Source organism: Arvicanthis niloticus, chromosome 7 (genome assembly GCF_011762505.2).
Source record: "Arvicanthis niloticus isolate mArvNil1 chromosome 7, mArvNil1.pat.X, whole genome shotgun sequence".
Classification (NCBI taxonomy): domain Eukaryota; kingdom Metazoa; phylum Chordata; class Mammalia; order Rodentia; family Muridae; genus Arvicanthis; species Arvicanthis niloticus.
In genome coordinates, this window is record NC_047664.1 from 77114297 (window position 1) to 77133907 (window position 19611).

Sequence of the window (19611 nt, forward strand, 5' to 3'; positions counted from 1 at the left end):
AATTGAACAATATAGAATAATTGTTAAATATACAGAAACTTTGGGACATATACATAATTTCCCTTTATGTAAGGAATAACAACCAAATAGGAATTATTACATTACACTCAGATAAGAAAATAACTAGGTGTGAGTATACCTCTGTGTTGTCGCATTCTTACCAAGGTTGATGTCCTAGAATTATAGCCTTATTTCATATTGTTTTCTCAGAAGCTTCTTCAGGAATCCTTCTAAATGTGAGGCATCTGAGGATTTTCCAATGATCCAGAGATGCCTTGATTTTTTGTAGCTATGTTTTTTTTTTTTTTTAATCTAAGGATCTTTTTTGCTATACAAAGAACCAATTCAAACATTTAAATGTTACCCTCTCTACTGAAATATGTGCAAATACACATAGTGACTAGAAGTGACATAAAAATGGAAAATACCATCTTGGATTCTGGTTTTATGGGGATGAAAGGAGCTGGCATTCTGTGCATAGAAGAGAAGATGACTGGAAAGAGGGAAAGCAGGGCACAATTGCATATCATGAATGGAGGAGACAGCCTACAGGAGTGAGAGGAGAAACTAACACTGAAGAACCATGGGAGTAGAGATGGTGACTGGTGATGCAATGCTTGTCTAGAGAGCGTGAGGTCCCAGCACTGCAGAGCAAAAGCACCATGAAGCCATTCTTACGGAAAGTTGTAATAATTATTGAAAACCTTCCTTTCTTTCCACAAAGCATTTAATGCTTCTGCTCATGTGAATACTCAAATACTTATGGCATGACATTTACATATACATAAATATGTATCCTTTATACATAATCATACATGTTATTACTTCTTTAAATTGACTTTTTGAAAATAATGTATTTTTGAAATAGTTTCTCATAAGAGATTTAAAAAAAAAGTACAGAAAATTACTCTTTACTCAAATTCTCCTGGTAATATAAAAATCTAGAATACAAAATCAAAACCAGAAAGTTGATGTTCTTAAATCAACTCAGGGACTAACTAGCTATCTAACTAGCTATCTAACTAGCTATCTAACTAGCTATCTAACTAGCTATCTAACTAGCTATCTAACTAGCTATCTAACTAGCTATCTAACTAGCTATCTAACTAGCTATCTAACTAGCTATCTAACTAGCTATCTAACTAGCTCAGGGGTGGACCCCATTCAGATTTAGCAGTTTCACCTGCACTTCCTTCTCCTCAGTCTTTTCTTCCTCTTCCTCTTCTCCTTTTCCTTCCTTCCTTCCTTTCCTCCTCCTTCTTCTCTTCCTCCTTCTTCACGTCTATAGCTTTGTGAGGCTTCCCCCCTACATGTGTAAAGTAGAACCATCCTCTCACTGTAAAGAAACCCTTGCTCTTTTGCAGTCCAGCTGTCCCCAGTTCTGGCCCTGTGTGTCTACTGATGTACCCTCCATGACTCAGTAGCAGATCATACAGTACATGACCTTGGAAGACTGGCTTCCACCCCTGACCTCTTTTCGTGTGTGATGTACAGGTGTGTATATGTATGTTTGCAAGAATGTAGACATATGTGTTATGTGGATGCACATACATGTGTGTGTCAGTAGGTGGACTAAAATCTTCTTCAATCATTCTTCTGCCTTATTTTGAGGCAGGTTCATTTACTAAAGCCCAAAGCTTTTTTGCATGGCTTGACTGACTAGGCTAGCCTCTTCCAGGGACTTTCCCTGACTCCTCCAGCTTCCACGGCTGGAATTACAGGTGTGTTGCCATGCCCATCTGTCACTTATGAGGATTCTTGGGGTCCAAACTCAGGTCTTCTTGCTTGTGCAGCCAATGCCTGAGCAGCCTCCCCAGCCCCAGGACTGACTTCTTTCCCCTTCAGCACCAAGCCTTCCCATTGACTTCCAAGGTTGCAATCAGGCAAATTTTCAAAACAAACAAACAAACAAACACCAAAAAACCCCCTAACTTCCTTATCATTAAGAACTATTTGTTGTGTTCCACGTGCATTCTTCAAGGGGGAACAAAGGTTTTCAGAATAGTATTTGTGTGTTGGGGGTGGGGCACAGAAGTGGTGTGAAATGTTTTGTTGTTTAGTTTTTGAAGGTAATTAAGAAGCAATGGCTTTGGTGAGATGAAGCATTTTATTCTAACCTACACACACGCATGCGCGCGCGCGCGCACGCGCGCACACACACACACACACACACACACACACACACACACACACACACACACAAGGTAGCATCAGGACCACAGAGACTATGGCCATTTTGTTCCAACAGTTAAATAGCTGTAGCTGTTTTTAAGAGCAGAGTTCCACTTTGTAAATGTAACCTACGTTAAGAATCAGTTTCCCAGATCCCCAAACTGACCAAATGCTGATAGCTTCATTTCTGTGTCTGTAACTATAAGCAGTATCTACAGTATCTACACAAGACAGCAAATTTTCACAGCCATTTCCATCACTGATAAAGTAGGGGCAGTTGCAAAAGTCCTATTAACATATAACTATTATTCAACACATAGAATTTTCTATTTAAAAAGACTAGGCTAAATTTTAACAAGAAATGTCTCAATTCCTCATGCAAAGAAAGCATTTGTGCTCTACACAAATGAAGAGGGTAAAAATTATTAAAATAAGCGGGCAATTATCTGGGAGTAGAGGCTGGTTAACTGGGCAGCAAGGATGGGGGTCTCTTTGGGTAGGGAATGAGGTAGGTATAGCCAGAGGCCATGCTGTAGGGATTGCATCTGCCTTAGTTAGAGTTCAACTGCTGTGAGAAGACACCAAGACCAAGGCAATTCTTATAAAGAACATTTAATTGGGGCTAGCTTACAGGTTCAGTCCGTTATCATCAAAGCAGGAAGGAGCATGGCAGCGTCTGGGCCGGCATGGTTCAGGAGGAGCTGAGCTGTACGTCTTCATCTGGAGGCTGCTAGCTGAAGACTGACTTCCAGGCAGCTAGGACAAGGGTCTTAAAGCCCACACCCACAGTGCCATGCCCACTCCAACAGGGCCACACCTTTTACTCCCCAGGCTGAGCATATACAAGCCATCACAGCAACCATTTGAGAAGTAAGCAACTGGCCACTGATTGGGAATGAAGCCACTGCAAGTGGTTAGCCTGGTAGCACAGTGCATAGGGCAAGAGGGAGCTGGGAGCAGCAAGGCTATATCTGCTCTGGATATGGTTGCATCAGCCCACAATGCTTTGTCTTGGATTTGACCTTGTTGAGATGTGGGAGCTGATGGGACCTCTCACTGGTGGAGCATCATGGGAAGTCCTAAGGTGACTATACACTCTGCTTTTGGAAAGAATATTGGCTTTGGGAGTGAGTTGTATAAAAGCCGAGCCTGGCTTTGAGTCGCCCTGTTTTCCCACTCAGTGATGGATTTGTTTCCAGTATGCTTCTGCCATGGTGTGATGCCAGCTGCCACGAGTCCCTCACCGATGGACTCTCTGATCTTTGACCCAGTCTTCAGATGTAAACTCTTTTATTTAGCCTGCCTCGGATGCTCTGTTATAAACAATGAGAGGAGTTTTGTTTTGTTTTGTTTTCCCTGCTGCTGTCATGAACAAAAGCAACTTCAGGGTAAAGGGTTTATCTTGGCTCATGCTCCAAGGTCACACTCCATCACTGGGAGATGTTACGGCAGCCGGCATGTGAAGCAGCTGGTCACTTTAGAGGAGCTCTCTGAACGTAGGCTAGTGTTCAGCTCATGGTCTCCACTTACATAGACCAGATATTGCCCACAATTAATATGGGTCTTTACATATTAGTTAATGTACTCAAGACAACAACTAGGTCGACTCAGAGACCCATTTCCCAAGTAATCCTAGATTTTGTCCAGTTGATGATTGGCGCTAACCATCATACTGGCCTATAAGGTAGAGATAAAGGTGTGGTCAGTGGGAAACACAAGAGCAGATTGTGAGGCACGGGTGGTACTTGGGGGCCCGCTGTTGCTGGCACTGAAGACAAGTTATAGCATAGAATAAGGAAGAAAAGCAGAAGGCCCCTAACTTATGGGCAGTCTGATAGCTGAGCTGCCTTCAACAGGTGACTTCACTCACTCCCCACAACAACCATGCAAAGCGGGGGATTACCCCATCACATAGGAGAGAACACTGAAGTTCAAAGACACCATCTATCTTTATCCAACTCACAATGGTTACAGCCAGAGCAGCCAGAACCTGAAGTCAGGACAGTTTGACTCCAAAGATACTGGCACTGTGTTCATGGCCACTGTTATGATTACGATGTATTTAATGCCAAATCTCTGAGAATGCAGCCCCCAGGGCATTTCTCCTCTTCCTTTCTGGTGGACAGAGTGGGAAATCCTCATGCCTATCCATGAATACTAACTCAAGGAAGGCAAGAAGAAAGCAGGGTGTTGGATGAACAGGCCAGACCACAGCTCCACAGCCTCAGAGGGACCCACTGAGGATGGGGTTGAGCCAAAAGTAGAGACTGAAACATGAAAGAATAGAGCGGAACCAGGGGTGTTTGATGGAACCAGGTTAGCCAGTGTGAGGATTAAAACTAACTTGACCGGGACTAGAACCACATAGGAGACAGATCTCTGGGTAGATCATCATCTGTAAGGGAGCTTCAAGATTAGGCTGGCTGAGGTGGGAAAAACCACCCTAAATGTGGACACCACTGTTCCATGGGCTGGTGTCCTAGACTGAATACATGGGAGATAGGAGGCACTAACCTCCTCTCCCTCTCTCTCCTTGTTCCCCTTCCCCCCTCTCTCACTCTTGCTCTCCCTCTTCCTCCCCTTCCCTTCTATCTCCTTTCTGACCTCTCATGCTCCTGCCGCCATGCCTTCCCAGTCTTGGCAATCTGTATCCCTAGAATTGTAAGCTGAACTAAAACATTCTTCTTTTAAACCGATTCCTGGCAGGTAAGTCCAAACAAGTTGCTAACACATTCCCTGAATTGGTCATAGCATTCCAGGGCCTCACTCAACACACAGTTAACTGTGAGCTCTGACAGGGACCAGCCTGAAGGATTGGGAAGAGGACAGTCAGCATAGATGGTCTTTGTACCAACAGTCACTGATATTCTCTTGATTTCACATACTATCTAAGAAAAAAAAAGCAGTGTAGCTATTTCATCTTTAAATGTCTCTAACAAACATATTTGACACAATTACAGAACATACATATTTTCATATCAAGGTTAGTTGACCATATACCCTTTTTGAGTCTAATAATAGTTGATAGGTTGAGTATCATCCCAGGTGACATACCATTCAAATTAGGACTGAAGTCAATTTGGTTTCAGAGCACCACCTGGTGGATTAATTACCAACAACCAACCAGAAATAAAGTGAATCTAGAGATCCTATGGCCATAAAGGTATAATAAAGGAATATTATCAACAACGTAATATTCACAAATAAAAATACATGTGTGTGTGCATGTGTGCAAGTGCACTTGTGTTTGCATCTACCACAACCTGCATGTGAAAGTCCAAGGACAATTTGTGAGTGTCTCTTCTCTCTACCATGTGACTCTGAGGAATAGGACTCAGATCTGCAGCTTGGTGGCCAGAACCTTTAATCTACTCTGCCCACTATCCACAACTTCAACAGATGGAAAGAACCTTAAATACATAATTTTGATAATTCACTCAAGAAGACACATCAAACCTGAATAAACCCAAGTCTGTAAGAGAACAGATTCAAAACTAAATCAGTTATCAATAACCTTTCAAAAACACACACACACACACACACACAGTTACACACACAAAGACACACACACACATATACATACACACAGACACCCCCCCCCACACACACATACAGACAGACACATACACACACAGAAACACACACATATACACATATACCACACACACATGCATGCCACACACATACATACACATAGATGTATAACATATACACACACAAATACACACACTGCACACACACAGACACAGACATATGCTATGCACATACACACATACAGACAGACATACTCCACGCACACACTCTACATAGACACACAGACACACACCACAGAGACACATGCACATACACACAGATATACACATGCATGCAAACACACACATATACACGCACACACAGCAGGTTCAGGGTTTGCTGGTAAATTCTAGGAAGCATTTAAGGAATGCTTTCCTATCTGTTCTGAGCTTAAGGGAGTACACTCAGCCTCTACATTCCCAGTTTCCACACCTGCAGATTCAACCAATCACTAATTAAAATACTTGAGAAAAGTTCATGGTGTAAGGTCCCAACGAAGGGAGGACCTCACTCAAGCATCAGGAATTTGAGGCCTGAATTATTAGCAGAATAACTCACAAGACACTGAACTTGATGCAATCAGTAAGAGGTATATTTCAATCAACATGTTGAGGTCAAGACCCATGACCCACGCAGGGGCAATAGGGTCTGACCCCAGGGCTTTGGAGATAGAGAGAATTTAAAGCCCAAAACCACAACTCAGGGGGAAAACCACAACCCAGGGGGAGTGAAGGAGAGTTATTGGAGACTATCTGTGGAAAGTCCCAGCTCATTATTCAGTTTGTGACAGGGTCCAAGGAACAGTCATGGGGAACATTTTGTATAGGCTATTCTCTAAGAGCCTATTCATAATCAGCCATCTATCTTGTGGTCAGCCAAGGTCCTGAAACACAGAGCTCACAACCAAGCTGACCTGCACTCCTGGTTCTGCTCAACCTGTTAGGAGTTTTTGAAAATTTTTAACCCTTTTAATGGTACCAAACACAGAGGCTCCTTTTACTTAACTTATTGCTATTTCCTAAACAATTAGGTGTAATGACTCTTTGCATGCTATTATACACTGTTTACTGTGCTGCACAGTATTTACATTGTATAAAGTATTATAAGTAATCCAGGGATGGTCTAAAGCATCGAAGAGGATTATAAAGGCTATATAGAAATGCTGTGTCATTCTACATGAGTGCACACAGATTCTGGGATCATGGGGAAGGGTCCTAGAGCCCAGGGTTCCATGGACAACAGTAGTTTCTAATATCAAGACCAGACAACAACAATACAAGAACTGTGCTTTGGTTTGAATGTTTGTGTCTCCCCAAAATCTAAATATTAAAAGCTAGTCCCATTGTTACACATTTAAGGAGAGACCATTGGTAAACAAGTAGGTTTACTTGAAGGCAAAGCCTCTTGGATGAACTGGGATCCTTAGGAAAGATGCCCAAGGGAAAGTATTTCCTAGTCTTCACTAGAACCATGTATGGACCAGGAAGAGGTGATCAGCAGATGGTGAATCTGCTGTCAGCTCCATCTTAGGCTCCATACACTCCAGAGCCCTGAGAAAGAAATACCTTTCGTTTGCTAACTACCCATGTCATAATATTTTGCTACAGCAGGCCAAAATGGCAGAAAAGTGAAACTACAGACTAATATCACTCAAGAGCATTGGTGCAGAGATCCTGAACAAATAGCAACAAATTAAACCAAGCAGTGTATAAAAGCCCTCCACACTCTACCAAGTGGGGCTTACCCCAGGCACGCAAACCAGGCTCAGTGTTTGAAAACCAGTTAATGCAATTCATCATCTCAATTGACTAAAGAAGAAAAGTCACACATCAATAAATTAATTAATTAATTAACTAAAACATTTAAAAATCTATTACCCATTCACAATAAGATAAATATTTCCCAATAAACTGAGAATAGAGGAGAATAGAGGGGACCATTTATAGAAACCCATAGCTGACTTACATTTTTCTTTAATTTTACCTAATCTTTTTAAAAAGATTTATTTATTCATGTATTTTATGTATGTAAGTGATGTGTCTTCATGTGCATCAGAAGGGGGAATCAGATCCTATAATAGATGGTTGTGAGTCACCATGTGGTTGCTGGGAATTGAACTCAGGACCTCTCGGAAGAACATTCAAGTGCTCTTAACCACAGAGCCGCCTCTCGAGCTCTCCCCCCACCCCCTGCAACTGACTCACATTTAATGATGAGAAACTTGAAGCTGTTGTGATTGTGATTTTCTTCTAAAATCACGAATTGGGTAAAGATATTCCCTCTTAACATAGTACTGGAAGTTTGAGCTGATGCAATCAGACTAAAAAAAATAAAATAAACTCTAGCAAATACTGTGAAGGAAGAAAAACACTGGTTTTGTTCCTGGAAAATGTGAGCTTTGTATTAGCCAGCTTGCATTACTAAATAAGGTGCATGGGGAGACAGCCTCCTTTATAAAGAGAAAAGTTTTGTTTAGTTTGCAACTTTGGATGTTCGAGGGCAATGTGCTTGTATTGGTTCAGAAGTGAGGTTTATGTGGGGCTGTGATGGTTGGGAACTCGGGGTAGGGCAAGCAGTCACGGCTTGAGCCAGGACTGGAGAGAGAGAAAGGTTAACATTGTCTTCTACAATGCCCCCTCCCTCACTCCCACCCCTGTAACCTAAGGACTTTGCTCTGGGCTCTACCCTTCCCAACACTACCACCCAGGGGAACCAAGCTTTTCAAACATTCTCACAGTTAACTAATATCCAAACCATAGAGATCTTTTACCCAAAGGAAAAAAAAGAATCTAAAGAAGCAACCGAAAACCTGATGTAACCAGTAAGCGTTTATGATGTAACCATAAGCATTTATAGCAAAGTGATATGATGCAAGGTTAACCTGCAAGAGTCAGCCACTTTCCCAGGAGCCAGGAGCAAATAGGGGGAAAACTTCATCTCAGACATATCACCATTCACATCAGCACCTCTTGATATTAAATTATGTGAATGGAAAGATGAATGCATGTTCACACTGCTGAACACACATGCTATTTCTTTTCAGACCTGTGAGCTGTCCGTGAGTTTCAAGTAAGTCTCGGAAGCAGCTGTTTCCTATGAAGTAGTTTCCAGGATTCAGCTTTCTACACACTCCAAATGGAGTTCGAGGGCTTCATGATTGCCAGCAGTGGGTGCGGCTTTTATCCGAATTTGCTTTGGACTCCCAGAAGTCATCAATTTGTATCTCCTCCTAGGAGACTGGGTGTAATACGATTCTAAACTTCCCTTTTATTCTTTGCTCTCCAATAAGTGGCAACTTGACCAAACAAACTTGTTTGGGAGCCAAATAATTCACAATAACCACACGATCCTTTAAGAAGAGCACTTTACTTATTTTTTGAATTACTACCAAGAAATGCCTCCGGTGACGGGCATTAGTGTGTTCTCCTGATTAGTGTGTTCTCATTCCCATTGTCTGGGCTCCGAAGCCACGTTTTCTCTCTGTTGTCTGCCTAAACTACTTATGGAGACCCAAAGTAAGCCAATTCTTCATGGAATCTAGAATAAGGTTAGAGAAAAACCTAGGACAGATAGACATGAATCAGAAATTGAAGGTCTTGTCAGGCATAGTGTTATTTAAGGACAACACGGACCCAACAGGAAGCTGTTCTAAAAAAAAAAAAAAAAAAAAAAAAACCGGGGGGGGGGGGGGAGTTTTCAAAGCTAAGAGTCCTTGCAACCAAGACACCTTTTCCCCATAGTTTCCAATTCTCATATTTCTGAGTCCCCACCATAGCTAAGAGGACTTAGAAGAGACCAGCTCCCAAGGGCTTTAAAATCCTTTTAAAAGTGTAGTAATAGAACAGGGAGACCATATTACAGGGTGGTTGCTCTGGAAGGCTGGTTCCTGAGAAGAGCAGCTGTCCCAGAAAGTACCAGAGTCAATCATGATGCAGATGGACCGGGGCTGAGGGCCAGAGAGCTTTTACTTTAGGTCCGGGGGAGCAACTGGTGGGGCAGGGAATAAATAGCATTATCTTTGGCTAGTGTGAATATTTCCCACAGGCTGGAGACAATTAGGGCTCTCTCTGGACATCCAGTATCAGACTCAGGGATCACGGAGGCCGGTGCACAGTGGTGGTGAGTGCGAGAGTCTGGTAACAGAGACAACTGTGTCTGTAGATTGCGCTTGATGGTCTGTATGTGGAAAGCTTACTCCTGGCTATCGGAGTCCTCCTGAAGGATGGGAAAGGCTGAGACAAGGTGACCTAAGCATATTGTTGAGTTGTCTAGAACTAGGTGTACCTAGCACACCTATGTAGGTCAGATGTTAGCGTCAAGGCTGCAGCAGTTAGAAACAGGTTACTTCAGTCAGAACCAAGCATGGTCTGATACAGCTTTGGGAATTTGTCCAAAGCTACAGAAGCCAATTAGAAGCGATTCTAAGTACTGAAGCTAAGTTCCCCTCTAACTTACCTCTCTCCTTCCGCCGTCACCACGGCTTCAGTCTCTCTGTAGAAAAATGTGGGCCATGAGATTCCAAAACCACAATAGCAAAAAATCCCCACAAAGTATTTCTTGATCCTTCATGGAAAGGACAGGAAATACCAGAGCTTTGGCAACGCTGCTCACGGCTGGACCAATCACACAGAAGCAGCTTCCGCCCACATCAACAATGGCTGATTTTCCACTCATTTATCACCTGGAATTTATGTATTATATCATAGCATGGTTAGTCTTGGCAAAGGCGCTTGAGAGGGGCAGGTTCCTGTTTCTTAGATGCCATTAAGCCTGTGACCTGAGTCTGCAACTCTAAGACCAACGGGCCTTACTAGTAGGTGAGGCTCCAACTCAAGGTCCCGATGGGTTTGCTCTCCACACCTTGACTTAAGGACTCAGCAGACAGACTAATTCAGCTCCTTACCTACAGTTCTCTCTCTCCCAGCGTGTGGGGATGCCGTAACTTTATCCAGTGCGTACTCACTCACTAAGTGGGTCATACATTTTTGTGGTTTGTCTTTCTTCTTCGGATTATAGACTCCCTACTGGCAAAAAGTAGTCTGTGTTTCTTCTTATTTCCTTTCTCTGAGTCTTTATTCTCTTTGTAAAAAAGTTCATGATGTGAAAAGGAGGATTACGCATAAATGAGCTCTCTGAAGACTGTTGTATCTAAAGGGGGGGTGGATAGAACAAAAATAAGCTGAGCTACTTTTATGCTGCTGGTGAATAGTCTTAAAGTGTCTCTAGTCTCGTCTCACACTCTAGTCAACTCATGTACGCATTTAGAAACAATACTATATTTAGCTGACTTGAAATAAGTGGTGAGAGCATGAACCATATGTAAAACAAATACACAGAGATGAGGAAGATGTATTAGCTATAGCATGCATGTATATTATGAAATCTAAAAACAATCGTCTCCTGAGAAACTCTCGCGTGCGCATGCGCACAATGATACTGGCGTCAGACAGATGATGCGCTGCCTGATCTGGAGGAGCTCCAAGAACAGAGTGAGTGGCAGAATAAGAGAAGGATCCAGAAATAGATGCAAACTTATGGGACTTATACATTAGTTTTAGTATCTTTATCTGCACTAAATGTTCCGCCATTCACTTATTCAGCAAATACTAACTATGCATTGCTGGGCACCATTCTAAGGTATCTAAAATTGAACAATGATAAAGTTTTCTCTTATGTTATTTCATCTACAGCACTCCAATGAAGAATGTACTATTATAGACACATATTTAAATATAAGAACCTGTATAAATTTCCATATTTATACATAGAAAACAAGCCCGAAAGAAGTGACTCAACTTCACCAAATATATGTTTGCTAGTAAGTGATAATCGTGGGCCCCAGACTGTACAAAGGGCTGGGCCATCCACATAAATCGCTAATTGAGCAATCATGCTGTCACAGGCTTGCCCACAGGTCAATCTGATAAACGTGATTTCTCCACTGAGGTTTTCTCTCCCCAGATGGGAATAGCTCGTGTCAAGTTGATATAAAACTAACCAGCATATCTACACACATAAAATAAAAATAAAGGTTAACTGGAATTTTTTTCTACAAGAAATGTGTGCCTTAGGAAGCTGAATGTTTCCTGATATTGGTCTCGAACCCTCTATGCAAGGGAACAATTAAAACCCTAAATCACAAAGGAAAAGACAGTTTCACTGTGCTACCACTCACACAACCTCGTCATTCAGTCTACCTTTCTTCGATCAAGCCACACTCTTACGTAATAAATACTGGTCATAAAAAATAGTTGAGAGTTTATTTTATGAAATGAGTAAATTTCAATAGCACCAATATTCTCAAAGCATTCTTTTATTTTCACTTACACCGTAGAGACCCAACCAACCATGGTCATCTTAAGTGAGGATCTGAAGCTACAGTGTAGTCCTGTCCCTGGATAACAAAGAACATATACAGTGAGAATATGTGGTGTCTACTCAAGGTGAACAATTGCTGGATGCTGATTTAACAACAACAAATATCCCAACAGCAGCAGCAAGGGCAACAACCACAAATAAAAATCTCCGTGACACAACAGGTCAGTGTTTGTGCTGCCTGGCTACTGAAACTCAGACAGGCCTCTCAGGTGCACAGACTCTTTGGTCTGCAACACTGGCTCAGGATGGGTGACAGATTGTCCCTCAAGTAGCTGTCAACCCAGCTCTCTGCTTCTGCCACATACTGAAATCCACCTCAAGTCACCATGCTCACCTAGCACCTTTTCTCCCTAAAGCTGCCAAGACGGCAGTGGCGATCTGTAGAGTGAGCGCCGCTGCTCCTTCTGGGAGCAGCTTTGTCAGCTTCCTAGAGTTGGCGTTTTGAGAAGCTGCATTCGGTGGGAACTGCAGTAAGAGAGGTCCCCAGGGTTGTAGTGGGTCCCAGCGTCTCCCATTCCTCACCCCTCAACCCTAGGCAGTATAGCTCAGTGACTGATCACCCTGGTGCCACCATTGGGCAAACCTATGCTCTAACCATCACTGGCCAGGTGACTATTTTTCAGTAACTCACCGCCTTCCTTTAGTTCACTGCAAAAACAGAAATGGTAATGACTGTCCCCGGTTGTGAAGGGTAGCTGTGTGTGTTCAGTGAGTCCAAGCCGTGGAACTGTTTGAGTCTGAATGCAGAAAGCCATCGATCAGGTTAACCTGTCACTGTCACAGTCATGATGACAGTGATGAACAGTGGTAGTGCACTTGTACTGAGTAAAGGACCACTCTCACTGGGTCAGGGTCCCCATAAAGTAGCACTGAGTATCTCAAACTCTGTGGCTTAAGGAAGCAGCGTGTTTTCCCTGAGGCCTTAAACTTTACCCTCTTTCTTTCCCATAACAGGTACAGTGAATTAAACTCCCTGGCACCAGCTAGTCACCATTATCCATGAATCTGAGGACAAAGCGATCCCCAGGGCCACCCATTTTCAGCCCCACATGTCTGTGCCACACATCTTTGCAACCTTGTTCTCCAGAACCACAGGCTATTCTATACATGCCTGCCTTGCACTAGGCAAATCCACACACAATTGACCACCAGACATGAAGCGATATGAATAAAGGAAAACAAAATTGGCTTCAAACTACTAAGAAAATGACCACTAAATTTGAACACTCATGGGACCTAAGATAGCTCAAGTCTTAGACTCTGAAGCTAGTTCAAGCTATCTCAACTCACAAATTCTAAAGCTCCACTAAATGGCTCCCCACGCCCCCCCCCCCGTCATCATTTTCTATCTACTGTGCATTCCTATTGAACAGATGAAAAAATAAATTAATTTGTTTTTCTTCTTTTGCCAAGTTTCACAGTATTCAAGGAAAGGTAAAAGCTTATTCAATGGTGATTCTGAAAGGCTTTCAGATCTGTCCTCTTGGCAATGGGTGCTCTAAAAGTATAGATTTTTTTTTTAAAGTAAAATGAAGGACTGAAAATAAATGAAGGAAGGAATGTTGGGATTGTAAATGTGTTTGAATGTCTTCTTTAAACTACCCGTGTGAGGATTTTATTTGTGACTTAGTTAGAATAAAAAGAATTTAACATAGAACTTTAATAAACTGATTTTTTAATGAAAAAGAATAAATAGTTGCCATGTAACTGAATTTCCCTGGAAACGGTGACTTAGTGACAAAGCTACCGGTAGGTAAATCAATTCTCAGGAGGTGATAGAGGACTTTGAGTAGGAAGGAGGTTGCTGTGTTCACGAAAGACAGAGAAGGTCTCAAACATGCAGAACAAGCTATATTCTCTCCCTCCCTCCCTCCCTCCCTCCCTCTCCCCACTCCCACCTATGCTCACTCATAGGCGACTTCACAGCACCTTCCATTGAAGAGGACGTACCTTCCCCAGCCCTAGATCCCGGGCTTCAGCTTTACCATAAACTTTTCCTTGGTCATCAGAATGCCAGCAGATACGACTTGACAGCATCTTCAGATGCACGGGTCTATTCTGGTGTTCTTCCATGCCTTTAGTGACTGATCTCAAGAGCCAAGGAGAGGCATGCAGACCAGCACATCCCCAAGGCAGCCTGCACCCGAAGCAAGGCCACCCCGTGCACAGAATCTCTATCAGCCAGTATTTACCTACCCAACAGCTGTGTGGGCCAAACAGATAAGCAACCCCAAGAGAAAGAATTGTATGGAGCCAGAGTTTGTGGGGGGTATATCTAGAAAGAAAGCTTGCAGTTAAATCCAAGGCCCACATGACTCCTACACTCTGAAGACAATCAGAGCCACAGAGCCTTGTGACCAGGGATGCCTCCCACAGGACTTCCCAGGAGGGGCACAGCTACTACCTACAGCCCCCTTTCTTCTTCTTGCTGCCATAACCAAAGGACCACTAGAAGAAATAGGCTGTCACCCCTTGAAGAGAAATCATGGGAGAGGTGAGCTGCTGCTCTCCTGGGTGTGGAGGAGGTTTCTGACGAGCAGAAAGCTCCAGAAGAACTTGCATGGACTCAATGAGCTTCCCTCAGGAGGAGGAGACTAATTTCTTGTTCCTGTACTAAATGTTCACCCTGGGCCCAGTGGGAGCTCTGAATGGAGAAGCAAAGCTTCCTGTGAGGGCATGGCAGTTGCCCCCAAATTTGTGGTATTATAGAAACTGTAGAATCACTTCTGATCCAGAATGTTCTTTTTCTTTTCTTTTTTTTTTTTTTTTGTCTTTTGTTTTTTTGTTTTTTGTTTTTCGAGACAGGGTTTCTCTGTGTAGTCCTGGCTGTCCTGGAACTCACTCTGTAGACCAGGCTGGCCTCGAACTTAGAAATCCACCTGCCTCTGCCTCCCAAGTGCTGGGATTAAAGGCGTGTGCCACCACCGCCTGGCCAGAATGTTCTTAAACCAGGTGTTTTACTGGCACAAGCCCATAGGAAAAGAGATGACTGGGACCCCATCGCTTCTCTGTTCTCTACAGTGCTCAGAGCTTGTGGAGGGAGATCACAAAATCTGCTTTAGGTCTTGTGGAGAAACATATACCTCAACAGAAAGGTGGCGGGTGAAGGTCACCTAATAGGCCATAGAGAGTCAGCCTTGGGAGGGACCATGGAGAAGGTGAAAGTCAGCACTGTTAAAGGAAACTATCCACATAGCCTCAGAAGAGACCATCAACCCCGCTGTACCTTATCTCTGCTTCTCTAACCTGGAGTGGGAATTGGAATCTTGAGACAGATCACACCACCTCTCTCAGATCACACCACCTCTCTCAGATCACACCACCTCTCTACCCAAGCGGCCATTGGGTCATAGCTCTAGATTTTACTAGGACACAGGGAGAAGACAAATTTAAGGACTGAAGCATCAGACTGAAGAGAATTAAGTTTTACCAACTGAAAATGATTGAGTCATTATGGAATTGGGCTAAGATCATGTTAAGGGTATTTCCAACCAAGTAAAGTAATAAAACAAATAAAACCATTTCATATTTCTATGTCTATGTCTTGAGACTCTTCACCAAACCATCGGAACCTATTAGTCCTTAATGCAGAGACACCAGGTGAAGAACATGAGTTTATCTCCAGTTGTTTTTCTAGTTTCCCCATTGATTTATTCTTTGAGCCATTCATTGTTGAAGGACAAACTGTTTGGGTTGGGTATATGAAGCTCAGGAAAGTTACAGGAAGGAGACACATTTGGGAGAAACGGGCTTGCACAGGGATGCGAATGAAAGTTAAAATGATGAGAGTTGATAAGGCCATGTAAGGAGAGCTGCACAGAGAGGAGTCCTAGGACCCTCTGAAAGGGTTAAAAAATTTCAAAAACTCCTAGCAGGCAGAGCAGAACCAAGAGTGCAGGTCAGCTTGGTGGTGAGCTCTGTGTTTCAGGAACTTGGCTGACCACAAGATAGATGGTTGATTACAAATAGGCTCTTAGAGAATAGCCTATACAAAATGTTCCCCATGACTGTTCCTTGGACCCTGTCACAAGCTGAATAATGGGCTGGGACTTTCCACAGATAATCTCCAATAACCCTCCTTTACTTCCCCTGGGTTGTGTTTCCCCCCCTGAGTTGTGGTTTTTGGCTTTAAATTCTCTGTCTCCAAAGCCCCGGGGTCAGACCCCACTGCCCCGGGTGGGTCATAGGTCTTGACTTCAACATGTTGATTGAAATATACCCCTTGCTAATTGCATCAAGTTCAGTGTCTTGTGAGTTACTGGGTGGCCTCGAATTCCTGAGGCTTGGGTGAGGTCCTCCCTTCGTGGGGGCCTTATACCTCCATGTTGGGATGTGAAGCAGCCGTGCTGTCACAAGTGAGAGAGAGAGAGAGAAGAGTGCTGTGGATAGTCCCAGCCTTGTATTTTGATACAAATTCCCCTTTCCTGTGAAGGGCTGCAGAGGAGGTGTGAGTCATTACACAGGTGACTTCTATTGAACCTTCTGCCTATCTTAATTTGTAAAATAAAAGCTGGAGCCAGTGATTGGGCAGAAAAGGACGAGGTGGAGAAATAAAGGTTGGTGGAAGAGAGCAAAGAGGAGGACTGGAGGAAGACAATGGAGGAGGAAGATGACAAAGGAGAGGATGACTGGGAAGCAGGAGGTAGAAGGACAGATGCAGGGGCTGGAAAACCCTCAAGTTATAAGGGTCTCATAGCTGGGGAATAGAGTAGTGAAGTGGTGAATCTGCCCAATCTAGGTTTGCAGAATATATTCATAATTAATGAGTTGTGTTTTATTTGACCGGTCATATTTGGGTTGGAGATTTGAATATCTCCCACTACAGAAGAGGACCCTGAGACAAGAGAATGCTTCATGCAGCAGAGAAAGCACAGCCACAACAGCTTTGGGAGATGGGGTCTTTATTGTGAGCAAACAGCTCCACTGGAGATGGCTGCAGGGACAGAGGCAACTGTAGAAGCATCCAGGCTTCAGGGAGATCCAGCAGAAGGACAGAAGCATCAGGGCAGTGGCTGAGACTCGATGGGAAAGTGATATGACAGGCCATTAAGTTCCAAAGTGCAAGATGGGTGGGAGCTTAGGAAGTTAAGAAGAATATGAAACTGGGTCAGATGAGAGGAAATACAGAAGGACGCAGAGGTACAAATCATATGGAAGGTCTGGGGGTGGGTGGGTGTGGCCTACAGGTGGGTTGTGAAGAACCAGCAGTGAAGGCATCACAGGGAGGAAGAACTGGAAAGTTCATTTACCCCAGCTCTGCTCCCACTGTATCGCAAAGGATAAGCACTGGCTGCAGCAAGTAGGACAGACATTCAGGGTGTTATCTATTCATAAGGGTTTGCATCTTGTTCTTGCTGTGAATTACAAATTTGCAAATTTCCAAGCATGCTTTGGAACTGAACTTGGGCTCTAGACTAATACTGATAATCTGAATGAATCTAGAATTAAAACACACAAATGATCCAAGGGGAGAGAAGAGGCATAAATGAGACCTCTTTTTATCTCTTTTAAAGGTCCTTTCTTACCTTCACCATTGAGTGGAGTCATCAGAGCAGAAAGTAGTCAGAGTTGCATCTGCTGAATACTATGATGTGATTTTGGTGAGTATGCAGTTGTTATTCCGATCGAATCTTCTTATACAGTACTGCTTTTAAATGTAATACTGTATTTTTGAAATGACTATGAGTGGATGACTAGTTGATAAAATTATATACAGTATATGGTAAAATATGCCTGCTTAAAATGACTCACATATATATACATTACATGTGCCTATAAGATATTATTAAGTCCAGTAATAGAACCTGAAAGTGGATGCAAAAAGGAATAAATAGAAAGGTGATAGATAGATAGATAGATAGATAGATAGATAGATAGATGATAGATAGATAGATAGATGATAGATAGATAAAATATAGATATGAGGTAGATGATAGAGTTTCTTCAGCCTTCCTTTTTCACAGTATTCAACTGTAAGTCAGGAGAACCAGAGACAAAGAAGGTTCTTATTTTTCATGGTTAGTAGATAGTCTGGGTGTATAAATGCACAGAGTCCAAAACTCAACCTCAGATTTTGTTCCTTTGTCTTGGTTATGATCTCTCTCTCTCTCTCTCTCTCTCTCTCTCTCTCTCTCTCTTTCTTTCTATTTTTGTCCAGTAACAAAAATTTGAGAAACTTTCTCACTGGGATCTGGGCCTTGCCCAACATGCTAGGCTGACTGGTGAGCCCCCCACAGCTGCTGATTGCTGCTTCTCCAGCCCTGGGAATACATGACTGACTATGTCACCATGCCCAGCTGTTTATGTGGGTCATTATACTTAAACCCAGGTCCAAAGCAAGCACTTTCCTAACTGAATCATCTCCCCAGCCCCAAGGTTCTGCTCTTTGATCAATGATGGAGAGATGTGACAACTCATCTCAATTGACAAGTTGACTGGACTTAGAATCTCCTAGAATTTTCCAGATGGGTCTTTGAGGGAGTTCCTAAAGAAATCTGAGAGGGAATGTGGGTGATTGGATAAGGAGCTGAATGGGGCATGGCAGCTGAGCAACACTGTTGCAGGCTCTCCCCTTCCTGGTCTTCCCAGGTGTGAAGGGTCAAAGCCGCATGCCCTTCACACCATAAACTCTGCTGCACCTTATCCGCTATAAGGGACTGTCTCCCCTGAAAGAATGAGTCAAACTATAACCCTTCCTCTCTTAAATTCCTTTTGTTTTAGCAACAAAAACCTAGAACTCAACCATAAAATTAGAGGGCATGGAGAAGCCCACCCAATTCCACAGCAGATTAAAATACCACAGTTGGAATTGACACTGCCAAGAAGCATCCTTGTGGAGGCCCAAAAACCCAGGTGACAGGAAGGAGTGGGAAAAAATAAGTGGATGTGTTTCTGACCACAAGAAAGTAACTCCTTAGGATATTCAGATAATGAGGAAGACCCCAGAGAATAAATGAAATTGGTCATGCCAGGCTGGCAGTGGTAACATGAGCCCTTAATCCCCAGCACTTTGGAGGAAGGAGCAGATCTCTGTGAGTTTGAGGCTAGCCTGGTCTACAGAGTGAGTTCCAGGACAGCCTCGGTTGTACATAAAAACCCTGTCTTGAATAAAACAAACAACAACAACAATAAAAATCAATTGATCACCAAGAACTACCTATAGTTCAGACACCAATATGAGTAAAGATGCTTTATCATTAAAGGCCTGAGCTGGGCCACATGAGGCCTTTCCATAGTCTTTCAAATGTGGTATTAGTTCTCCAGCCTGCCCAAGAGTATGAATCCACACCTCTTCTTGGTCCTTGGAAAACCATGCTTTACTGTGTCCCTATGACTGCTGTCTAAGTCTATTTGGTATTTCTATAACAGAATATTTGGTGCCGAGTAATTTTTAACAAAAATAAGTTTATGTTTTACAGTTCTAGAGCCTTGGAAGTCCAATATCAAGGGGCTGGATCTGTGTGCTGTGTATCACATGGCAGAGGGTGC

At 43.1% G+C, this 19611-nt stretch overlaps 1 long non-coding RNA gene across 2 annotated transcripts in view; it reads right to left on the bottom strand.

Annotated features, from left to right (window-relative positions):
* LOC143443135 (uncharacterized) overlaps nucleotides 1–10489 on the bottom strand; it is a 47802-nt gene extending 37313 nt beyond the window's left edge. The window contains exon 1 of one of the 2 annotated variants that reach the window (XR_013111893.1): nucleotides 10201–10489. This is a non-coding gene — a long non-coding RNA (uncharacterized LOC143443135). The remainder of the gene's footprint in view (nucleotides 1–10200) is intronic. The other variant, XR_013111894.1, reaches the window with a different exon arrangement.
* Between the last annotated feature and the right edge of the window lie 9122 nt (nucleotides 10490–19611).